The 24,690-nt window shown below is 34.2% G+C and overlaps 2 pseudogenes; both read right to left on the bottom strand.

The window, feature by feature from the left end:
* Positions 1 to 13,545: 13,545 nt before the first annotated feature.
* Positions 13,546 to 15,496, bottom strand: LOC120205718 (annotated as a pseudogene).
* Positions 15,497 to 21,966: 6,470 nt separating this feature from the next.
* On the bottom strand, positions 21,967 to 22,816 carry LOC120205721 (annotated as a pseudogene).
* Between the last annotated feature and the right edge of the window lie 1,874 nt (positions 22,817 to 24,690).

The following is a 24,690-nucleotide window of genomic DNA, read 5'->3' as shown; positions in this document are numbered from 1 at the left end:
AAATTAAATCTACCTTTTTAAATACTTTCCATGTATGTGTATACCTAAATTAGCAAATTTTGTGATTGCTAGTATTTTTTTAAAAGAGAAAGGGTCATATAAATTTATTTTTATATATTTTAAATGTGAAATAAGAGTAAATTGAGGGGAATTTCTTGTCTTAGATGTTAGGAAAACTAAATTATCTTGGTTTCGTTTTCATTTCACATTAAATACTAACTATTAATTTCCATAAAAAAGAGTATTTAGAGGGGATTCTGTAACCCCCTAGACCCGTCCTATGCGTTTCGACTAAGTCTAGTGGATCACATTATGATTATTAAAGACATTTTCCGAAACTGTTATTCCATCAATATAAAATCACATTATAAATAACATGAAATTATAAACAAATTATACTATCAAAATCCAACTCGTAAATATAGTACCAATAAATAATAATTTAATTTAAAACATGTCTTCAAATTCAATATCACAATAAACCGAGCAGTATTAGCAAAAGAGTCATCATTATAAAATCCGATATTTTAAAATGAGGTCCATGTCACCAAAATAAAGTCAACTAGCAAGATAAAAACATTACAATCTGATTTACTTCAAGAGATATGTTGATCCTCCAAGTGCTCGAACCGAGGTATCTAACCAACAGTATCTAAAAGGGGAACACATTTTCAAAAGGTGAGCTAGGCTCAGTGTGTCCCAACATTTCCATAAAATCACAATAGGTACAAATCATAGTCCAGTAATCTCACAAATTCGTAAAAGAGTTTAACTTTTTGGAAATCATAGTTTAAACCCTTTTCTGGTACACCATCAGTAGTTCTCAAAATTATTTTCCGTATAGCTTACTTTATGCACATAGCAAAAAGAAAGCTGACTTAAGGATAGGCTCTGAAGCTTGTATCCTTAAGCCCAAGTCAATAAGTCCATATAGCTTACCCTAAGCACACAACAAAGGAAAGTCGACCTAATGAAACATCTTGGGGCCCTCAAGAGTCACATTAGGCCCAGTTAGCTTGATCAGAGCTATTCCATCGTAATTCAATTCCAAAATTCAATTGCACCGTGACATAAATTCCATAAATCCAAAAACATGGTAATCATATACCATTTCAAAACAAAAATTAGATAGCAGCCATATTTCCATAAATTGTCACTTTAAATTGTGCATCCATAAAACAATAACCAATGAATTCGGTGTACCACATATTAAAACCAATAAAACAGTTCAATAATAAGTAGGGAACACACCTCGACAATAGATTCAAATAGCAAATCTACTGATTGCTGGTTTCACCACGCTCTGCTACAGTTTTCGAACGGGTGAATACTGGCACACGTGGTTTAACTGATCTAGAAGAGCTGGGTCGAGCTATCGAACGATCCGGAGAGTCTCTTGTACCTTCAAACAATAATATTTATCAGTCCCAAATCCTATATAATTGTTCAAAGCTAAACTTCTTAAGTATATAAGCATTTGTCGGGTTTGACTATCAATTTGAGGTATTTCGAGTCTGAATTTGGCCAAACGGATTGCGGAATCGGAATCAGGGCGTCGAAAAACATAAAGTATGACTTTTCAAAATTCAAATTCTTGGTCAAAGTCAAAGTCAACCACTTTGACCGTCGATTTGGAGACCTTTGGGTTCAAATTTGACAAAACGGACCACGGAAACGGATTCGGCACGTCGAAAACTATCAGGATAGGTATACTCGGAAAAGATTAACGATCGTTTAATAGCCGGTCAAAGTTCTGGTCAAAGGAGGTCAACAAACTGTTGAACATTTTACACAAATAGCACCCTTTTTAAAATATTTACCAACATAGTACCCATTTCGAATTAATTACCAGAATAGCACCAAAACCGAATTATTTACCAGAATAGCACCAAAACCAAATTATTTACCAGAATAGCACCAAAACTGAATTATTTACCAGAATAACACCGGTCAACGATCAACGATCGGGTCGGGTCAACGGGTCGGGTCGGGTCGTGACCGGTCAAACCCTTAAGAAAACCGGTTGAACCGGTCACTACTCGCCCTACGGCGGCGCGCGTGGCGCGTGAGGTGTCCTCCGGGGCTCTAAAAATTACGGAAAAATTTCTAAAAATTATTTTGAGCGTTTTCGAGATACTTACAAAGCTCGGTTCAAATTTTTGAACGTCGGAGAGCTCGAATTCATCAAATCGGGAAGTTTGACCGATTCACCTCCCCACGCGCCGCCGCCGCCAGAGAAAAAAGGGAACACCGGTGGACTCGAAACGGCACAAGGAACACGATGGTGCGGGAGGTGTCGTAAACGGAGCAACGATCAGCGGTGAATTTAAGATTTTCTCGGCGATAGAGCTAACAAAACCGTCGCTACTTTGACTGGAAATTCCCGACGTTTGGTCGCGTTTCGCTTCAATTAATTTGAAGGGTTTGTTCCTCGCTCGATGATGAACACAACGGTGGTTTCAAAACAACGATCGGAATTCGGACGGCGTCGGTATCCAGTTTGGAAGTTGTGTGCGTGAGGAAGGATTTGTGAAATTGATTTCTGTTTTTCAAAACAGAAATCACGCATATAACAATTGCCTGCCGACACTCCAAGGTTAAATTCAGGGCTTGGTCCCTGAATTTTCTTTAACTTTAAAACAAGCTCCAAGTTTTAAAATCTTTCAATTCAGTCCCAAATTTTCGCCAAATTTTCACAATTAAACCCTCCAATTTCAATTAAATATTATTTTGAAAATCGGGTTGTTACAGATTCGGTTTGTCTTAGATGTTAGACAAACCGAGTTTTTTTTTCAAAATTGTTTTATATCTACTAAAAGCTATTTTATTTTTAATATTTTTAATAAAATTAATGTATTAAAATGGGGGCATTTCTTGTTCTAGATGTTGAATTAGTTAGAGCCTTTAAATTTATATTTAGTTCATATCTCTCTATTTATTTATTTTAGGTATTAGAGACGTAGTTAAAGAATTTAACACTTGATGTTAGGATAAGAGAATATTAGTTTTTAGAATCTAGAATGGTTAGTGAACCATTTTTGTGTTTATATTTCTTCGCATTTAAATTAAAGAAACATGTCATACATTTTCAATAATTTTTTCACATTATTTCAAACGAGGTATTTTCTCGAATTAATTAGATGTTCGATATCTTTCTAGATGTTGAAGGATTTTGAGGTTATTTAACAAGACAGCATATTTTTTTTATAAAACAATATCATAATCATGGAATTTTTCAGACTTTGAGGAATATTTCTAAATTTTCTTAGACGTTAGAAAATGTTGAGGTTTTAAAGAGTTGTAAGTGTTGAATATTTAGCATGATTCATGAAAATCGGGTGTCTTCTCGAATAGAATTAAATCTCAATATTTCTAGACATTGGAGAATGTTTGAGATCACCCATGAAAGACTTCACCCTCGAAGTTTTTATATCTAATTTGTGAATTTTTGGGGTTTTTGAGCATAATTTTTTCTCTTAGACGTTAGAAAATCCAAAGTTATTCTTGAAAATTTAAAAATTCTTTATTAATCTAAAAATGCATGAATTGCATGAATAAGTCAAGGCAAAATATTTGTGGTAAAGTAAGCATCGTTTTTATGGGCATTGTGAGGGTGTTAACCCTTTCTCACATGTAACTATGTCCCTGAACTCAATTTAGGTTTTTGTATACCTAAAAAAAATTTAGTGTTTCAATCTCACCTTAAACAGATTGATGGCGACTCCCATTATTTTTCAAAAAGTCATACTATTTTTATTCTGTTATAAAAATGGTGTTGACACTTGTCTTTGTCAAGGCCTCCTTTTCTTGTTGTGACAATGATGCCTCGTCTTAAGGAGAATCATAATCGATGTGAGTGATCTCCCAAGCATCTTGTTCCTTGAGTAGAGTGACGCCAATTTTCATAATTTTATTTTGTAAGGGAATTGAAATAGAAACATATCATTCTTATCCATCTTCCCTTATTATCGAACCAAGCTCTGAATACCACTTGTTGAGATATGGAAGTATAAAACACAAAAGACTTGTAGAGATAAAAAGAATATTTACTTGAAATTACAATGCTTTGCTTCATCATTTACAATCCTTTATATAGGGATTGTAAGTGACTATTAGCATAGTCATAACTATTTATTACATCTTTTCATCTACATGGTCATATCTATTCATCATGAATAGTCATATTCATTCATGATGAATAGTTACATATATTAATCATAATAAGTTAATGCAAGATACAATTATTCATAAAAATGTTTAAAATAAATATTCACCATTTTCTACTCTGCACCAAGCTTGGTATATAGCGTCAATTTTAATAGTGTTTATCGAGTAAACATCTTTAATTTTATACATTGCACAGAGTATACAAAAATAACACATTAATGTACATGTAATGGTGTTTTTAGTAAAAACGCAGTAATAGGCTAATATAGGGTGGAGTTTTTGGTAAAACGCCACTACAGACGCATACTCCAATAGCATTTGTCTAACAAACATCGAAATAAGATTCATATGTAGTTTTTTTTTAATGCAACAATTATAGATTACTTTAGTGGTGTTTGTAAAAACAAACACCATAATTGTTCAGACCGGTTTACCATAAATTTGTATTTCATGGCCTCATCAAAATTCCTAACCAAAATGTTTGAAAAATCAAATGAAAATGTTTTCCCACATACCGATGGAATTCACGGTAACGGTGGAGATGATGAAAATAAATCTTGAAATTTGTTTTCTTTTAACTTTATCCATTTGTCATCTTTAAAATAAAATGAATTTAAAATTCATTTTATTACAAAATGACCAATTTACCCTTAAAACCAACGCTCACCATCATGCAACATGTCCAAATCTTCACCTAAGGGTTAAGATTAATCCATGGAGTTATTAGTTTACAACTTTACCCTTGTAAAATTTCATAATTACAATTTGTCAATTTTAATCCAACGATTTAGATTTAACATGAAAAATCAACTTAAATACAATGGTATATATTAAACCCTTTCATTTTAAAGCATGGAAATGACATTTTTCCCTTGATCTATCATCTAACAAAACATCTTGAATTTTATATTCGATTCGTTTATTCAATTTTTTCTCGAACTTTAACACTTTATAGCTTTTAACATAAATTTTGTACTAAAAATCTGATTGAAAGTAAAGCTTTATTCTTAGGGTAAACTAATTATTTATGGGATAAAAATTCTTTTCGATAAAATTACCATTTTAGAACCTTAACTTTTTGTAAATTTTTACTTTAACCATTAAAGTTTCATTTTATTCACTTTAGTCACTAATCGAAAATTTTGGGGTATTACATGGTTACTCACTCTACTGATCCTTGCTTGATAATACCTCAACAGGCTTTGTGATCAACATTGTTACGCCAGTTCTCAATGCTCATTGAAAGAGTGAGTGGCTAAGTAAGGTGTCTCATGCTTCCAATCCCATTTTCCCATGGATATGCGGTGGCGCATGTGGTTCCCGATGTTTGATTCTATATGCATTAGTCAGGAATAACCAAGTTCTTTGAAAAATTTTATAGAGAAAGCGAGAGGTGATGTTGGCTATTTGGCCTTTTGAGGTGTATTTTGACTGATTATTTTCTAATAAGAGGTGCTCCACATTCACCACACAAATTGTTGATGGGAATGAAGGGATTACGATAGTTGTAGGCAATTCACCACTTCTTATTTGGATGGAGATCCATAGTCAGTGCGATGTCGGTCGATGTCATTGTGTTTTATCTCTATAAGGAGGTAGAATGAAGGATGGTGAAGGTGAGTTGGTTCCATCTAGTTCTCCTTCTTTTCCCCTCTCTCAGTCTTAGTCAAAAGATTATATAGTAGCTCTTGGAGTTGGTGCCAGGTGTAGGGATATGATGGCCACTCGTAGGTCAATAGGCTAAAAGGATACGGTCAAGTGATGATAGATTTGTGTAACACCCATTTCCTGTATACGTTTCCGTACACGAGTCATAGATGTCACATGACTTTTGAAACATTCTTTATACTTGAAAATCAATAAAAAAAATCGTTTTCTTTAAATAAAACCATTTAATAATATATTAAACACGTCTACTCCAATTAGCAATACTAGTTCATGTTATTCATATTTAAAATCAATATAAAATGATCCAGTTAATCTATTACAAACTAGTTCCAAAATATTTAAATAGATCTAATAGGACATTCATAAATACATGCCACTAAACTAAGTCAAAAAATTGCATCATAGGATGTCTTACTGATATTGCAGTATATTCCTTGATGCTTGGAGTTGCTCGATACTCTTTGATTTTAATCTCGGCTTTTACCTAAGTGTGAAACAAACACACACTAAGTATTTACTTAGTGAGGCATAGTAATACAAAACGACTTATACTTAAATATAAGCATATCTCAAATTATCAAAATATAAATGAAAATCGTATAATTCATATCAATACATCAAATAGACTTGGCGAACCAATCTTCAATCAAATAACATGATAACTATCTTTAGTATGCCCAGCATACCTATCAATCATTATTTTCTAATTTATCCTTTGCTTGCCCAATATATGTTAAATGAAAATGCATGGTACATAAGTTGCACCTAAATGTCGTAATTAAATCATAAGTATATCTTAACTATCCAAATACGAATTTAATTATTTTATTACCATTATACGTTCTTTGGGGTGCACATGTAGTGTCGATACAATATTCATAATTCATTATAAATTTCATGGGTTGTACACTTAATACCGATACGGAAATTCATAAACTCATTATGAATTTCTTAAGTTGTACACACAATGCCAATACGGAAATTTATAAACTTATTATGAATTTCTTAAGTTATACACACAGTGCCAATACAGAAATTCATAAACTTATTATGAATTTCTTAAGTTGCACACACAGTGCCAATACGGAAATTCATAAATCATTATGATTTTCTTAAGTTGCACACACAGTGCCAATACGGAAATTCATAAACTTATTATGAATTTCTTAAGTTGCACACACAGTGCCAATACGGAAATTTATAAACTTATTATGAAATTCTTAAGTTGCACACACAGTGCCAATATGAAAATTAATAAACTCATTATGAATTTCTTAAGTTGCCACATAGTGCCCATTTGGTAAATGCAATACATACATTACGCAAATTGCATCTATGACTATCATAACATATAAGTACATAATAAATGCACTCACCTGGTTTGCCTTACAACAATGCTCAAATGTAGTCCGACTATTCTGCGACTTTATCATTTCCTTTCTGATTGTTTGACTTAGGAGCTTGATTACGATCTATACAAGCATCCGTTAAGTACACAAACCATACCAATGTTAGTATAGTTCTCTAACATTTATACTTTAATAATACTTAGAATTACTAATATATTCAATTTCTATCAAAATTCATCATATCTTAAAGTTTCCAGACTCAATAGTATCGGTACCCCTATCATGGTATCGATACTTGTATACTATGGTACTGATACTCCCTTTCAGTATCGATACCATTTTTGCATTCTGTAATACATGGTATCGATACCTTCCTTTTAGAATCGATACCCACAACAATATCTATATTAATTGCATCAGTATCAATATGTTCATCGTAATTCTTCAAATTTAAACCTGTAGTATTGGTACTGTTCTTCAGTACCGATATCCTTACACAAATTTTCCATTTTTTAGCTCGATTTTTACCAAAATCTCGTTTAAATCTCTTACTTTTACCTCAAACAATACCCTTAAACTTAACATCACTTAACCCAACTAACTTTCCTCCATTTAGCTTCTTATAACACCCAAATTCTCTAAAGAACACTCCAAACCAAGAATCATACTACTTTTTCTAACATGTTTTTAATCACCTCCAAGGCTTCTAATCTCTTATTTACTTATTTGACAAGTCAAATATACTTATAAACATCAATAAAAACTCATATTTCAACAATTCACTCAAAGCCCATTTTCTTCAATCTCAAATAAAACATCCATTTCTTAGTTTTAATCCTCTTTAACCCTTTCTTAAGCTTACAAATCACTTAAGGTTTCAAGACTTGACCACAAACTAAAGAATAAACTAACTCAAAGAAAATTTACCTTGGCTATGGGGAGAGCACGGTCACGGGGAAGAAGGAGAAGAGAAGAAAGTTAGTTAGCTTCTTCAACTTTCCCCTTTTCTCACATAAATCCCTAATAAAAATGAATTTTAAATTCATTTCCCTCTAAAGGACCAAAATGCCCTTTCATTCTTCCATTCCTTACTAATTAGTCTTAAACACGATTTCCTAAATCATTCCTTACACTTTTCAATTTACTCAATTAAGCCTACCAAATTTTAAATTATTTCACTATGATCACTAACTAGATTTTTGTTTGGGATACTACAATTTGACTCTGATAGATCATGTTAGTTTAGCAAAGGTCATGTCAAAAAGTCGCGATTTTTCGATGGATGTTAAATATTCAAGATCCTTTCACTATATCTTTTAGACACGTAAAATTCACTCGATGAATTTTATCTATCTAAAAGTAAATCTTAAGAATATTTCCAATCCGTTCCCCTATTACGATTTTGTTGTAAAAGATTTAATAATAACAAAGATTTAATTAGAATTTAAATTAAGAAAACGAGAATTAAGATTTAAATTGTATAAATTTAACACTAGTAAGAAACTAAAAGGTAATAAGTATTTATAATAAAAAATGAAAATTAAAGTTCAATTTAACTAATTTTAAAATTAATAAAAAAAATCAAATGTAATTGAAATAAAAAATTAGAAGAATGCCTAGACTAAATTTTATCAACATTTAAACAAACGAAAACCAATATGTAATTGAACCCAATGAGTTAGGGGTGAGGGTCCCTCCTACATACTACATGGTTGGCTTAATACAAATATATATGCGAAAGTAATGTTTCAAAAAACGTTTTAGTGCCTATAGAATTTTTTATCAAAAATAGTTGTCTAACATTTTTTATGTTATCATTTTGGTGCCCGGGCGTTAACTGCCGTTAAAAATCTCCGTTAACTGACATGTATCACGTTTCAATAATTTTGATAATTTTTATTTAAAATAAAAATTAAAAATATATTTAAAAAGACCTAAATTTTTTTCAAATATTAAAAACCCAAAACTTTTAAAACCTTAATTTTAGTCTCTTTACCACCGTCAGCCACCACCAACAACGTCAATCGGTCGAACACCCAACGACGTGAGACTGACAAACAACCAACGATGAAATCTCCCATACTTTCGAAACCGATCGAATGCCAAATTCCCCTAAATCTATAAATTCCTAAACACAAGGGATTCAAAATCCTAAAATAAACTTTCATTTACATTGTTTTTGGGTGTTCGATCGGTTGCGAAAGTATGGGGGTTTTTGCTCGTGGGTGGGTGGTCGATCTCACGTCGTTGGGTGTCCGGCCGATTAGCGACGTTAGTGGCAGTCCACAGTGGTAACGAGATTCAAATTAAAGTTTCAAAAGTTTTGGATCTTTTTAATATTTGAAAAAAACTAAGGTGTTTTTTAAATATATATTTTTATTTCTTATTTTAAATAAAAATTCTCAAAATTATCGGAATGTGATATGTGTCACTGAACGAAGAATTTTAGCGGCGGTTAACGTCCGGGCACCTAAAATGGTAATGGAGAAAACGTTAGACACATGTTTTTAACGAAAAATTATTTAAGCACTAAAATATTTTTCAATGCATAATTTGGACACTTATTTTTGTATTAAGCCTATATGGTTTCATCCTTGAATTTTATATTTAAATTTAATTTAGTTCAATCATTTGATTTTAATTTGATTGATATCATTTTTTTTTGTTAGCAATTTGAAAGCTTTTAATCAATAATATTCATTGAAGAATTTTTAAATAAAATAAGGTGACGTTTGGTTCGCTGGAATATTTCTGAGGGAATTGGAATCTGTGAATGAATTTGAATCTGAAAGAATTGGAATTTGAATCTGAAACCTGTTTGGTTGGCAGGATATTGAATTGGACCAATTCCATATTCTGTTTAGTTCGCAGAAATGTAAGATGAATTTGATTTCAGTAATGTAAAATGACAGAATTACCCTTCTTGTTTTTTTGTTTAATTTTAGTTTGTTTTATAACTTACATGTAGCAATATATTATAAAATTTTAAAAATATTAAATTTTCATTTTATTGATTGATTATTCATTTCAATAAATTATAAAAATCATACTAATAAACATCATAAGTTAAAATCATCCCAATTAGGGTTGGCCATAGGTCGGGTTGGGTCGGGTTTTTGGTTCACCGACCCGACCCGAGAACAAGGGAACCTCCACCCGAGACCCGACCTGACCAAAATAAAGTTTCACCCGACCCGACCCGAATATATGAATTAGAAACCCGACCCAAAATAATAAAAAATTATTTTTATTCAATAAAAACAGTGGCTTAATATATAAGGTAAAATTATATATTTTTTCGGGTCGGGTCGGGTATTTTTCACCCTAAACCCGACCCGAATATCACACTTAAAAAAACTCAACTCGAATATCAAACTTTAAAAAACCCGACCCAACCCAAACCTGAAATTTTTTAAAAAAATCCGACCCGATCCCGATTTTTTTTAAAAAAACTTAACCCGAATATCACACTTAAAAAACCTAACCTGACCAGAATATCAAACTTAAAAAAACCCAACCCGAATCCGTAATTTTTTAAAAAAATTCCGATCGAATCCCGAATTTTTTTTTAAAAAGATCTAACCCGAATACCAAAAGATTGATGAGGGTAGTATAGTCAAATTTCACATTCCCTCATCCAAATGATTTCAATTACATCCTATTATAGATGAAATTTACTTTCCCTCCATTGATGGAATTGGATTTCAATTCCCCCTTTGAAAACTTGAACCAAACATGGAAAAGTGGTGGAATTGGATTCCAATTCACCCTAATTCCAAGAAATTCCAGCCAACCAAATGACATCTAAGAAGTGTATTAAAATAAACTGATTCAGTTCACGCCTAAACCTATATCACTATTTATAAAAATGTTTTTGTATTTAAATTTAAATAATAATTCAAAATAGCTTGCCTTCGATATTTGTTTGTCTTACATAAATGTTCCCAATAAGTCAAAAGAACGAACAAGTTATTTGTTAAAATCAAATTTATAAAAAATAGAGGAGGGTAAACAACAAGTTTAGTATCTCAATTATAATTTTGTTTTGTTTTGGTCATTCAATTTTTTTAGTTTATACCTAACATTTAATTTAAGTTTTATTTTAATCACTTACTGTTAAAAACTTAACAATGATGCCAACGTAATATTTTTAAACTATTTTTAAATTTTCACATTATTTTCTCTTTCCTAATGATATATTTTAATGTTTTTTTACTAATAAGATGATGAAATGTGTCACCACTTTATAGGAGTAAAACCAAAGAAAAGAAAGAAATGCTGCGGTAGGAGGATTTGATCCTTGGTTCCTTTGGTTGGGTGAAATGTGTCACCGTATTATTTGTCTAAAATATATTAAAAAATACCAAAATTATAGGGAAAGTGACGTGAAAAAAATCAAACCTTTTTTAGGAATAAATATGAATATTTAGGTCCAAGTAATTAAGGGTAAATTACAAATTTGACAATTACACTTTACTCTCTCTCCTATTTCACTAATTATACTTTAAATATTTTTAATTTCCTCACTGAACTTAATACATTGAGTTTTTTTTATCACTCAACCGTTAAACAGTTAACAACGTTAAAATGAACTTTGATATAGATGCAAAACGATATCGTTTTGGTAATTTTTTAAAACAATATATTTTTTAACGCTGTTAACTATTTAACGATAGAACGACCAAAATAGGAAAAAGAATAAAGTTCAGTGACAAAAAACCAATGTATTAAGTTTAGTGAGGAAATTAAAAACTTTTAAAATTCAGTAAGTAAAATAAGAGAAAATGTAAAGTTCAGTAATAAAAATTGTAATTTATAAACAAAGTTGGAAAGCCATGGTCTTGGACTATTTGAGAACAATGAGCTTTCGCAGAGTAAAAATCAAATTTTGCAGAATTCAGATAAAGAACCCAAAAGAGATTCCAACAACACAAAGACATTGTCGGTTTTTGTTATTTCTATATGTCGAAATTATGTCAGGAATCACTTTTTCTCAATTATTCTCTAATAACTATCAATCCTCCCTTCCTACCATGTTACTCCAACTTTTTATTTTCTTCCAAGTATTCATCTTTGATATTTATGTCTGAATAGGGATGTAAACGAGTCGATTTGAATTCGAGTAGTGTTGAGTTTGACTCGATTCGAAAAGTGTAAAACCGAACTCGACTCGACTTGAAAACTAGCGAGTTTAAAAATTTTTTTAAAATTTTAACCTAAATCTTAAATACATGAAAGTTTTATATAGTATTTTTTTTAAAATAACATACAAATGGTAATATTATTATTAATTTAATTTCAAAAGTCTAAAATTTTAATATATTTTTTTTTTCAAGTAGCTCGTTAGCTTTTCGAGTTGAGTATCAAGTAACTCGTTTCGGCTCGTTAAGAATTCGAGTTCGAGCTCGAGTCGAGCCCATTCGATTTGAATATTGACCGAGCTTTGACCGAATCGATCTATAGTAACGTAGTAATTTATCTCGTCTCATTTACAACCCTATGTCCATTAAAGGATCATCTGCAAGAAAAATGAGGACAAAGAAAAGCCTGGATTCTGCAAAAGAGTGTGCATTTCCTGGGCAAATAAAGCAAATACTGGGAGCAATTCAGGCAGAGTAAAGTTAAAAAGCAAATATAAGAAACAAAACATCTATAGGAAAGTGAGGCAACATTTACTCATTGCTAGATTCTCAACCATGTTTCTCATACTCCAATATGGGGTGCATATTCAAGACAAGCATGTTCAATTTTCTCTAAATAGTTGAAGGGTCGATCTCATATACGAGTGTTTGAAACGCAACACTCGTATGTATCAGATACGAGTGTTCGAGTGTTTCAAACACTCGAGGAAAATGAAAAAAGTCAGAATAATGTAGCAACGTAGGCATCATACAGTTATCAAACCATGCCTTTTACTATGGCTCGTCTCTTGTCTTGTTTTAGTTTCTTTAGCAAAAGTGCATTAGCAGATAAAGTTTTAAGACGATATCTGAGGTGAACCCAGATTTTTTATACTAGTTCTAAGCCCCACCATTTGAGGTCCCCAAATGAGAGACTCTTCCATACTGAAGACATCAAAATAGGGGGAATGAAGGACAACTCACTACAAAAGTTGCTTCAATTTTTTTCCATCTCTTTAAGGATAATTCAAAGGAATCCATGCTTTCGAGTCGGTTCTTCGTTTCATCGCCATTAGCTGCCAACCATTGATGGGTAGCAGCATTACGGATCACAACATAAAGACGTTTACTTTTCATGTAAAAAAGGCATGTCATGTGGCAAATATGAAACAAAGATTTCATTGAGAAGATACATGAACAATCTAAGCTAACCAGTAACGACTATAGCTTCCCGCCAAAATTCAGAAAAACTCGAGATCTAAGCAAGGACCAGATGACCTGAATGAGTCTGTGGCTCCCTGGTCATTTGGAGGCACTGATGACTTAAATGCTTGGTTTAGCAATGGGATATCAATTGGTTTAGGGATTTCTGGAGGATGCGTGCTGCGGATAAGAGCCCAGTTAACACTTTCGAAGAAAGGATGTTGCTTGATCTCAGTTGCACCTCTTTTGAAGCCTAATCTCTTTTGAGGATCCTTCACAAGCAGGCCTCGAATTAAATCCTTTGCAGCAAAACTGATTGAAGATCCCTCAGTAAATTTTAGGGACTGACCAACCACATTGAACAATGTCTCCCGATTGTCGTTGCCCTTAAACAGCGTTCGTCCAAGTAGTAATTCGTACAAGAGAATACCAAATGTCCACCAATCAACAGCCATGACCATCTCCTCTTATAATCTCAGGAGCTAAATATTCATGGGTCCCAACAAATGACATGGAGCGGGCATTAGTTGGTTCAGCAATAAGTACTGGAAATGAATCCGAATTCACCACATTTGTTCTTTCACTCTTCACCTTTGCTGTTTTGGAACTGAGAAACCGAGGCTTAAAGCAAGATGGCTGCAACCAAGGAGGCTCTACGTATACCGGTAATTTGCATGCTGGATCGATGCATGCAGGCTGAATGCAGTACGAAGCGATTATACATGATGGCTCGGAACAGGACTGCACAAGAGTAGGATTTACAAAACATCGCAATGACAAATCAAAATCTGATAGCATAATGTGACCATCCTCCCTCACCAACACATTTTCAGGCTTTAAATCCCTATAACCACCCCCATCTTGTGTAGATACTCAAGGCTAGAAGGACTTCTGAAGCATAAAACCTGCCAGAAGATAGAAATATTATGAGAATTTATGAGATCTCAAGCACATTCCAGAAGATAACCCTAAGTCTGTTGATGGATATCAGATTAACCAAGCATGGTTGATATTTGGAAATTTCGAATGATGACTGAATCCCAGAAGATAATACTAGAAGTTGGAACATGGTTATTAAAATGCATATTAGCATTGTACTATTGGTTCAACTTCTCGGTAGAAAAGGGCATATTAGCATCTTATCTTTAATCACATGAATATATCCACTCCAAACTATAGTTCAACACAAATTATCCATGTATCTTTATATTCAAAGGTCCTCAATAACATTTCCTTAACAAGTACTATGAACAAGAAGACAAAATCATATTAGTAATAAACCTTAAAAGATAGAAACAAACCGTGCTGCTGGTTCGGTAAAACGCTTGTCCGGCTGTCGTTGCTGGAGATTATGAAGATCCCCTCCACTGCAAAACTCCATCAGCAAGCAAGAAAACTTCTCAGTTTCGAAATGTGAATAAAGGGTTGGTAAAAACGGATGATCTAATAAACTCAATATCTCTCTCTCAGTTTGTTCTCTCACCAATTTCTTCCTCCAGCTAACATCCCTTTATAAATAAGCTTCATTGCAAACAAACATTCCATCCCTGTTAACTCAGCTAAATAAACACTCCCTATATCTCCACACCCCAACTTTTTCAACAACCTAAAATGAGCCAACCCCAAGTCCCCATCTTTTCCCTTAACATGCTGTATCGCATCCCATCTTCTATCATTTCCCTTATGAGGACAAAAACTCCTAAAGCTACCCTTTTCACTCTCCTCACAGTCACTGCTTTCGGAATTCTTACTAAAACTAGTGTTATTAGCCGACTCAGAAGCACTACTACGTAAACTAATGCTAACACTGTTCTTATTGACGTTAACATCTTGAAAACTGCCGCTATTGCTACTTCCGTTCTTGCTATAACTGATAAGAGAATGAGAACCAGAACTGCTAATATTGTTAGTATTCAAACAAAGGTCTTTGAGAGTGTTGGTGACGGAAAAAGTTTCAAGCTTCTCGTTTTTGTGAGGCCGTTCATCCATGTTTGAAATGAGAAACCTGTTTGATGAAATACCTGAAAGGAAAAGGAAAAAATAACAGAGGATCAAAACATAATGTAGCCTGTTGGTCAAGAGAAATGTGGGGAGTGTGTGATGTGACGGAGGAAAGGGTTTTTGTTGTGTTTCTTGATAAACCCAAGATTTGAGTTGGGTTTTTCAGTCCTTTTATTTCATTCATTTCATAAAGTTATGGATAGGAGGTGTTATTGAGTGAATCGATCGTAAGTTGAATAGTGTTTGATTCGTACTAAATAAAAAAGTTGTTGTTCAACTCAAATCGTTGTTCGCTAAATTCAATAAAGTTTTGCTCGACTCGTACTCGTTAGAAAATATTGCGGTCTTATAACACAGGCACCATATATGGTGAGGCATTAGTTAGCAGTGGATGCATTTACTTAGGCGTGGTCTTATAACACAGGCACCACATATGGTGAGGCATTAGTTAGCAATGGATGCATTTACTGTTAAATAAATTAGTAGCAGCACACGTAAGAAAGGATTTGGGTTGTCCTAGTCTTTAGGAGTTCAGTAGTTTGTTTTAATTTGTTTCCTAGTTAATAGGAGTTGGCCTAGTCAATAGGAGTTTGTTGATGCATGTTGGATATTACCTATTTTCATGTTGCTTTCAGTTATGTATTTCCCTATTTATAGACTGGTGATTTATCAATAAAATGGGAAAGTTTATCCACTGTTTTCTGAGTATCTTATGTTTTCCACTGTTAGTGCAGAAAACGTCCTTTAGTTCTTTTGTTTTTATCAGTGGTGTCAGAGTTGTGAGATAAGCAAGATAGAAAGAGTTGCCAAACAACATTGATGGTTTCAGACTCAAATTTTGTACAGGCGGCGATCCCACATTTTTATGGTCACTATGACCATTGGAGTATGTTGATTGTTGAATATGGAATTCAAGCACCAACACCTAATACAGTCTTGAGAGATGCCCAGAAAACAGAGTTGGAAGGGAGAAACCTCAAAGATTTGAAGTAAAAAAACTACCTTTTCCAGGCAATTGATCGTCCCATCTTGGAAACAATTCTTAGCAAAGAAACTTCCAAAGCTATTTGGGATTCCATGAAGAAAAAAATATGAAGGCTCTGCTAGACTGAAGCGTGCACAACTTCAAGCTTTGAGAAGAGATTTTGAGACTCTACAAATGAAGAATGGAGAATCTGTCATGAGCTACTATGCCAGGACTATGGAGATTAGCAACAAAATGCACTTTCATTGTGTGAAGATGGAAGATGTCACCATTGTTTAAAAGATATTGTGTTCCCTAACACCAAAGTTTGATTATGTCGTATGTTCCAGTGAAGAATCGAAAGACATAAATGCATTTTCTCTGGATAAATTGCAGAGCTCCTTGCTGGTCCATGAACTGAAGATGAACTGAAGTTCAACTTCAGATGAGCAAGCTTTAAAGGCTTCCACCTCTACTCATTTCTCAAACTCTAGAGGAAGGAGTACAGGTAGAGGTCGAGGAGGCAGAAACAACAATGAACGTGGGAACCAACAACAAAGTCATCATCATCAAGAGAGTAAATTTTAAGGTAGAGGCAGTGGACATGGAGGCCACCACTCAACAACTTATCGATCAAAGTCAACAGACAAGTCCAATGTTGAATGTTTCAGATGTCATAGGTATGGCCATTTTAAATTAGAATGTCAAACTGATTTGAATAAACAAAGTGAATATCAAACTAACTTTGCAGAAAAGGAAAAAGAGGTGTCTTTTTTGATGGTATGTCATGTGAAAGAAAAAACTCAACAAAAAATGTAGTTTTTAGACACTGGCTGCAGCAATCACATGTGTCGAGAGAATGAGGCATTTTCTGACTTGGACGAGTCCTTTCACAGCTCTGTTAAGTTTGGTGACAACTCCAAAATTTCTGTTATGGGAAAAAGGAAAGATAACAATCCAAACCAAAGGAAATTCCACTCACACTATTGCTAATGTTTATTTTGTGCCTGATTTAAAGACCAACTTGCGTTGTGTGGGTCAGTTACAAGAAAAAAGATACGAGATTTTTATCAAAGATGGAGTATGTCAGATTCAAGATGCAAATTTGGGATTAATTGCTCAAGTTAACATGACGAAGAATCGTTTGTTCCCATTGTATCTCCATAACACAACTCATATGTGATTCTCAGTAAAATTAAAAGATGAGGCGTGGCTATGGCATTTTCGCTATGGGCATCTAAATTTTGGAAGATTGAAAACACTACAACAAGAGAACATGGTGACGGGGCTTCCGCAAATTACAGTATTTTCTCATGTTTGTGAAGAATGTGTTGTTAGCAAACAACACCGTAATCAATTCCCACAATGTGGAGCTTGTTCGTTCTGACATTTGTGGGCCAATAACACCACATTCTAATGGAGGTAAAAGATTACTTTCATTGATGATTATAATCGTAAGATATGGGTTTATTTTTTGCAATAAAAATATGAAGCCTTTGTAGCATTTAAAAGCTATAAAGCACTTGTTGAGAAAAAAGTTGGCAGCCCAATAAAAGTTCTTCGCACAGATTGTGGTGGAGAATATAACTCACATGAATTTGCAATTTTTTGTGAGAACCATGGAATCAAGAGACAACTTACAGCAGCTTATACGCCCCAACATAATGGTGTATGCAAGAGGAAGAACCACACTATTATGAATATGGTGTGAAGCCTTTTGACAACAAGTGGCATTCCAAAATATTTATGGCCTGAAGTAGTTAATTGGAGCATTCATATATTGAATAGAATTCCTACATTTTCTCTTCAAAATATGACACCATAGGAAGCATGGAGGTAAAGGAAACATGTTGTAGATCATTTTTGGATTTTTGGGTGTATTGCCTATGCCCATATTCCACATGAGAAGAGGAAGAAGCTAGATAACAAGGGAGAAAATGCATTTTTCTTGGTGTTAGTGAAAAGTTAAAAGCTTATAAACTATACAATCCTAGCACCATGAAAATTGTCATTAGTCGTGATGTGGTATTTGATGAAGAAGTCACTTGGTCATGGAATCAAAATGGTGTTAAAGAAAGTATTCCAGTAGATTTTGATGATGAAGAGAAAGGGCAACAACCTATGGAGGATGAGAAAGAAGAGGAAGTCACTCAAAATGTTCCAATAACTTATCAAAGCCCACTTGCATCTGAATCACAAAGGCCTCAACGTGTTCGAAGAAGACCATCATGGATGCATGATTATGAGGTAACTGGAATTGATCAATCTGAAGACCCACTTTGCTCTGTTTATAGATTGTGATCCTATTAGTTTTGAAGTGGCTGTCACAGAACCAAAATGGAGAAATGCTATGGATGCTGAAATTACAACCATTGAAAGAAATTATACATGGGAGCTATGTGATCTTCCAAATGGGCAGAAGAATGTTGGCATAAAGTGGGTTTACAAGACAAAGCTGAAGGAGAATGGTGAGATTGACAAGCACAAGGCACGTTTGGTAGCTAAGGGTTACAAGCAGGAGTTTGGTGTTGATTATAAAGAAGTTTTTTCTCTGGTTGCAAGGAATGATACAATCAGTTTGGTGATTGCTATGGCAGCTCAAAACTCATGGCCTATCTTCTAGGTTGACATGAAATTAGTATTCCTCCATGGAGATTTGAAAGAAGAGGTATTTATTGATCAACCTCCTGGTTATGAAAAACTTGACAATGAGCATAAATTGTATAAGTTAAATAAAGCTCTATTGGATTAAAACAAGCTCCACGGGCTTGGTATAATCATATAGAAACTTATTTTTTGAAGGAAGGATTTCAAAAATGTCCTTATGAATATACATTTTTTATAAAAATTGAAGATGAAGGAAAGATGCTCATTGTTTGCTTATATGTGGATGATCTAATCTATACTGAAAGTAATACAACCATGTTTGAAAGCTTTAAGAAATTCATGATGGCTGAATTTGAAATGTCTGATCTTGGCATGATGCATTACTTTCTTGGCATATAAGTGTTGCAATCCTCTGCTGGCATTCTTATTTCTCAAAAGAAGTATGTGGAAGAAATCTTAGACAAGTTTTAGATGAAGGATTGTAATACTATGATTACACCATCTGAGTTTGGTTTGGAGCTAAAAAAGGATAATGGAGGAAACAAAGTTAACATTATACTTTACAAGCAGATTGAGGGGATCTTAATGAATTTGACTGCAACAAGGCTTGATATAGTGCATGTTGTAAGTGTCATTAGTAGATACATGGAGTGCCCAATAGAGATTCATCTTTTGGCTGCAAAAAAAATTCTTAGGTACTTGCAAGGTACTAAAAGTTTGGGCTATTCTTTAAAAAGGGAGAAAAGTCAGATTTGTTTGGATTTATAGATAGTGATTATGTAGGAGATTCTGATGATCGAAAAAACACATCCGGGTATGTTTTCATGTTGGGAACAGGAGTTGTTTCATGGTCATCAAAGAAGCAACCAAACGTCACATTGTCAACCACTGAAGCTGAATTTGTTGATTGTCAAGCTATTTGGCTGAAGAAGATTCTTGAAGAACTACAGTTCAAAGAAGATGGGCCTACTCTTATTTACTGTGACAATAGTTCAGCAATAAAGTTCTCAAAGAATCTTGTTCTACATGGTCGAAGCAAGCATATAGATGTGAAGTATCATTTCTTAGGGATCTCACAAATGATGGAGTTATTAATTTTGTTTACTGCAGAAGTGAAGATCAGATTACTGATATTTGAACAAAACCTCTCAAATCTCCAGCATTTCAGAAGCTCAGGGAGCTACTTGGAGTTTGTAGTTCAAAGGACTTAATTTGAGGGATGGAGCTTCAAAGTTTGAGTCTTATTAAACTGATGTTATGTGTGGAACATCAGTTTAAGAGAGGGATTGTTAAATAAATTAGTAACAACACACGTAAGAAAGGATTTGGGTTGTCCTAGTCTTTAGGAGTTCAGTAGTTTGTTTTAATTTGTTTCCTAGTTAATAAGAGTTGGTCTAGTCAAGAGGAGTTTGTTGATGCACGTTGGATAGTGTCTATTTTTATGTTGCTTTCAGTTATGTATTTGCCTATTTATAGACTGGTGATTTATCAATAAAATGGGAAAGTTTATCCACTGTTTTCTGAGTATTCTTTGTTTTCCACTGTTAGTGCAGAAAACGTCCTTTAATTCTTTTGCTTTTATCATTTACTTCGGCCTTAGATACAAAGTTAGTGTTGTTAACTTTAATGGCATGTATACGTGAAGAACTTATTATGTTCTGTTATAAGTATTTAAACCTTTATACTAGTCTAATGTCGTTTTGTAATAATTTATGGTTATTAAAATAATGACTTATATGTTTGTTTTGGGTTTACTGCAACTAAATAGTTTTATTAAAAATCAAACATATTAAAATATGTAGGAATGTTTCACAAGATATTTATATGCCCCAAATGGTTAAAAATCGAGTTAGTATGAATATTCATAAAAGGTAGAAAATGGTTTTCTTTTCATGGAACGGTTGGTGTATGTTCTGTAACTGTATTGTGATATTTCCGACTTGAGTTCCATAATCGAATTTTGGTAGGGGTGTTACATAATTCTTTTGAAACCTTTAGGTACAGTGGCTTGCCATAGAATTTCGAGTATTTGGAAGACTCATGATTCAGACAGACAACGTTGAAGTGTGTAGATTGCTTTCGCCTCCTTCGTCCTCAAGCCCGTACTCGCTTTTCTGATCCATCGCTCATCTCCTTACCAAGTCTTGGAGTGTTGATTTTCATTTGATCAAAAGAGAAGCAAACCATGCTGCTGATTTCATGGCTAAATTTGCTATAGCTCCCGATGCCTCCCTCGTAATCCTCGATCACCCTCTGTATACTTTGATCTCCATTTTGGATAGAGATATCCATGGACCTTCTTACACTCGCTTAAGGCGTTAATGTAATGGTTTCGGCCTCTTTATTAATTAAAAGAAGGGTAAAGTATACAATTGGTCCTCCGAGTATAGGGTAATGCTTTGTTGAGTCCCTCGACTATTAAAAGTTACAAAATGATCACTCAACTATTTAGTATATTCCAACTCGTCCTTTTCCATTAAAAAATTGACAATAGTCTGAGTTGGATGTTAATCTGTTGATTGAGATATGATAATTTTTCAAGTTTTATCATATCTCAGTCATCAGGTTAACATCCATCTTAGGTTGTCATCAATTTTTTAACGGAAAAGGATAAATTTGAAACATATTAAAAGTCAGGTGATCATTTTGTAACTTTTAATAGTCGGGGGAACTCAACAAAGCATTACCTTATAGTCGAATGACTATTTTGTAATTTTTAATAGTCGAGAGACTCAATAAGCACTACCCTATACGCGGAGGACCAATTATATACTTTACCCTTAAAAAACTTAATTTATTTAATAGGTTATTCATAAATACGAACATGTAATACAACTTATTGACACATATATCAAAATTTATATTAATAGAAAATTCCTGGATCTATCTATATGGAAGCCTGATCAGCTCCCCATGTTGAAGGACAGAAAGTTTTAGCATACTCTTTTGATGTAGTGTATTAATGGTGATGCCATATCAAAGGCAAAGCTATAATAACAAGGACAAGCCTCTTTAAAGATATTCGAATATAGGCTTGGTTTGCACGTTTCGGCTGTCCCATACTCTTTTCTACAACAAAATAAATCGGTATGGAAAGCCAAGCAAGCACTTTTACAAGCAACGACTTCGCCCTTGTTGTTACGGACTTCGAGTTCTTGAGGGCACAACTTGTTCAGGTTCTCTGAGCAGCCTCCGAAGGTGCATCTAGGCGAAAACGGTCTCGTAGTGACGGAAACCGGAAGGTTGTAGCCATCGACGAGGCTAATGTCGTAGAAATTAGGTTATCCTTTGGCGCCTTGGAGTGCAAATTGGACTAATGTCACCGGTGGTGTGCCAATTAGTCCATTGCATTGAAGCCTTCCATCACAGTCACCTGTCTCACAAGCTGGTTGCCAATTGGAGTTGAAGTTGCAACCTGTCCGTGCCCAAAACCGACCGCTCCATGTCCATGGTGCCTCGATCAGTCGATTCTCGCAGAGCAGGAGACAGAATCCGCCGTCTGCTATCACAGGATAGCCAGCATTGGCTGCGGTTTCTGGCCATATAGGAAAAGGACGCGCGTTGTGCACATAAAATGTGACGGTATGTGCAAGAGAATGGTCTGAAACATTTATTTGCTTCATGTTTCATCAATTTTGGATTGAAATATCTACAATAAATAAATAAATAATAAATGCTACGATATTACCAGAAAACAAGTGCAGTTGGAAAGCAGCAGCAACCTGCAATGACTTCATTTCTTAATTCAATTTGGATCAAAGACAGAAGGGTTTTTAAATTACGTATACGTGAGTGTGTGTATATATAGGGATGTACCGAAGGAGGACCGGTGGGGCAGTTGCCTCCTGAAATTTTAAAATAACCATATATTTTAGATTTTTTTTATATATTTTATATTGAAAATCTGTTTTTATCCTCCTTAAATTTTATAAGTTTGTCTCCTCCTAAAATTTTAAAAGTTTATCCCCAACATAAAATTCTACGTGCGAAGGTAACAGGCTGAATCTTTCGATCAAATGTCAGCTGAGGTGATAAAATTCTTTTCCAACTTGATTGGCACTGCTGATCCTGCCATCGAAGACATTCACCCAAATCTGCTGTAGGATTTAATTTAGTTATCCTTGCCTGCTGACTAGGCGGCTGAACTTGAGATGGATGAAACAAAAGAGGAAATCAAAGCTACTTTTTTTAATCAAGGTAACGAAAAATCTCCGGGGCCAGATGGGTATTCTCCTTTCTTTTACAAACACACATGGTCTATTATTGAGAGAGATATTGTTGTTGCCATTTCCTACTTCTTTAAATAATCATATCTTCTTCCAGCTTTCAACTCTACTATCATTGCATTGATCCCTAAAATCCCTAACCCAAGTAAGGTCAAGGACTTTAGGTCAATTTCATGTTGCTCAATGGTGTACAAAGCCATCTCTAAGATCATTGTCAGTAGACTTAACACTCTTATGTTTGATTTGATTTCTCTTAATCAAACCGTTTTATCAAAGGTAGGAGCATAATTGAAAACACTCTTCTTGCTCAAGAACTTGTAAGAGGCTACAACAGAAAAAACTTATCCCCTAGATGCTCTTTGAAAGTAGACCTCCACAAAGCTTTTGATTCACTTAATTGGAATTTCATTTTTGCAATCTTGAAGGCAATCGGACTTCCTAGGATTTCATCAACTGGATTTCCATCTGCTTCTCAACAGCAACTTTTTCATTTTCTTGTAATGGTACCTTGACTGGTTACTTTAAAAGAGCAAGGGCCTAAGACAAGGAGACCCCCTCTCTTCTTTACTCTTTGTTCTTGCAATGAACATCCTTTCACGACTTCTAAACTTGGCAGCTTTAAGAGGAGTGTTCGGTTATCATCCTAAATACAAAAGGATAGGCCTAACTCATTTAACCTTTGCAGATGATCTTCTTATCTTTTGCAAAGGGAATGAAGAATCAGTTGCTGGTGTCACTGTTGTCTTAGATTACTTCTATGACATCTTAGGCCTCAAACTAAATGCATCAAAAAGTGAATTCCTTTCTTCTGGAATGTCTATTGGTGTGCTTGAAAACATAAAACACAACACTGGATTCAAACTAGGTACTCTGCCTGTGAGATACTTAGGTATTCAACTTTTCACCAAGAAAATCTCTAAAAAGGACTGTTTGGTCCTAATTGATACCATTAAATCAATACTGCACCATTGGTCCACAAAGAACCTTAGCTATGCTGGAAGATTGGAGCTAATAAAGACTGTGTTGTCCAGTATTTCAAATTTCTGGTGCAGACAAATATTTCTGCCAAGTCCGATCTTAAAGCGAATATAGCAACTTTGCTCTTGGTTTTTCTGGAAAGGGTCTGACACCGCTGCTACTGGAGCAAGAGTGAGCTAGAAAAATATCCTTCTTGAAATTCGAAGGAGTGCTCGGGATTAAGGATATGAAATCATGGAACAAAGAATGCATGATCTCTCTTATTAAACACATTATAGCTGGGGAAGGATCCCTTTGGGTTGCCTAGCTCTACCACTACGTCTTCAAGGATAAGAACTTATGGTCTGTCGACATCAATTCCACAGCAAGTTGGAGCCTTAAGAACTCCTTAAACTCAGACCTGAGGC

The sequence above is a fragment of the Hibiscus syriacus genome, unplaced genomic scaffold, assembly GCF_006381635.1.
Source record: "Hibiscus syriacus cultivar Baekdansim isolate YM2019G1 unplaced genomic scaffold, ASM638163v2 tig00012840_pilon, whole genome shotgun sequence".
NCBI lineage: Eukaryota > Viridiplantae > Streptophyta > Magnoliopsida > Malvales > Malvaceae > Hibiscus > Hibiscus syriacus.
Note: the sequence above shows the minus strand (reverse complement) of the source record. Positions and strands in the feature narration are given on the sequence as shown.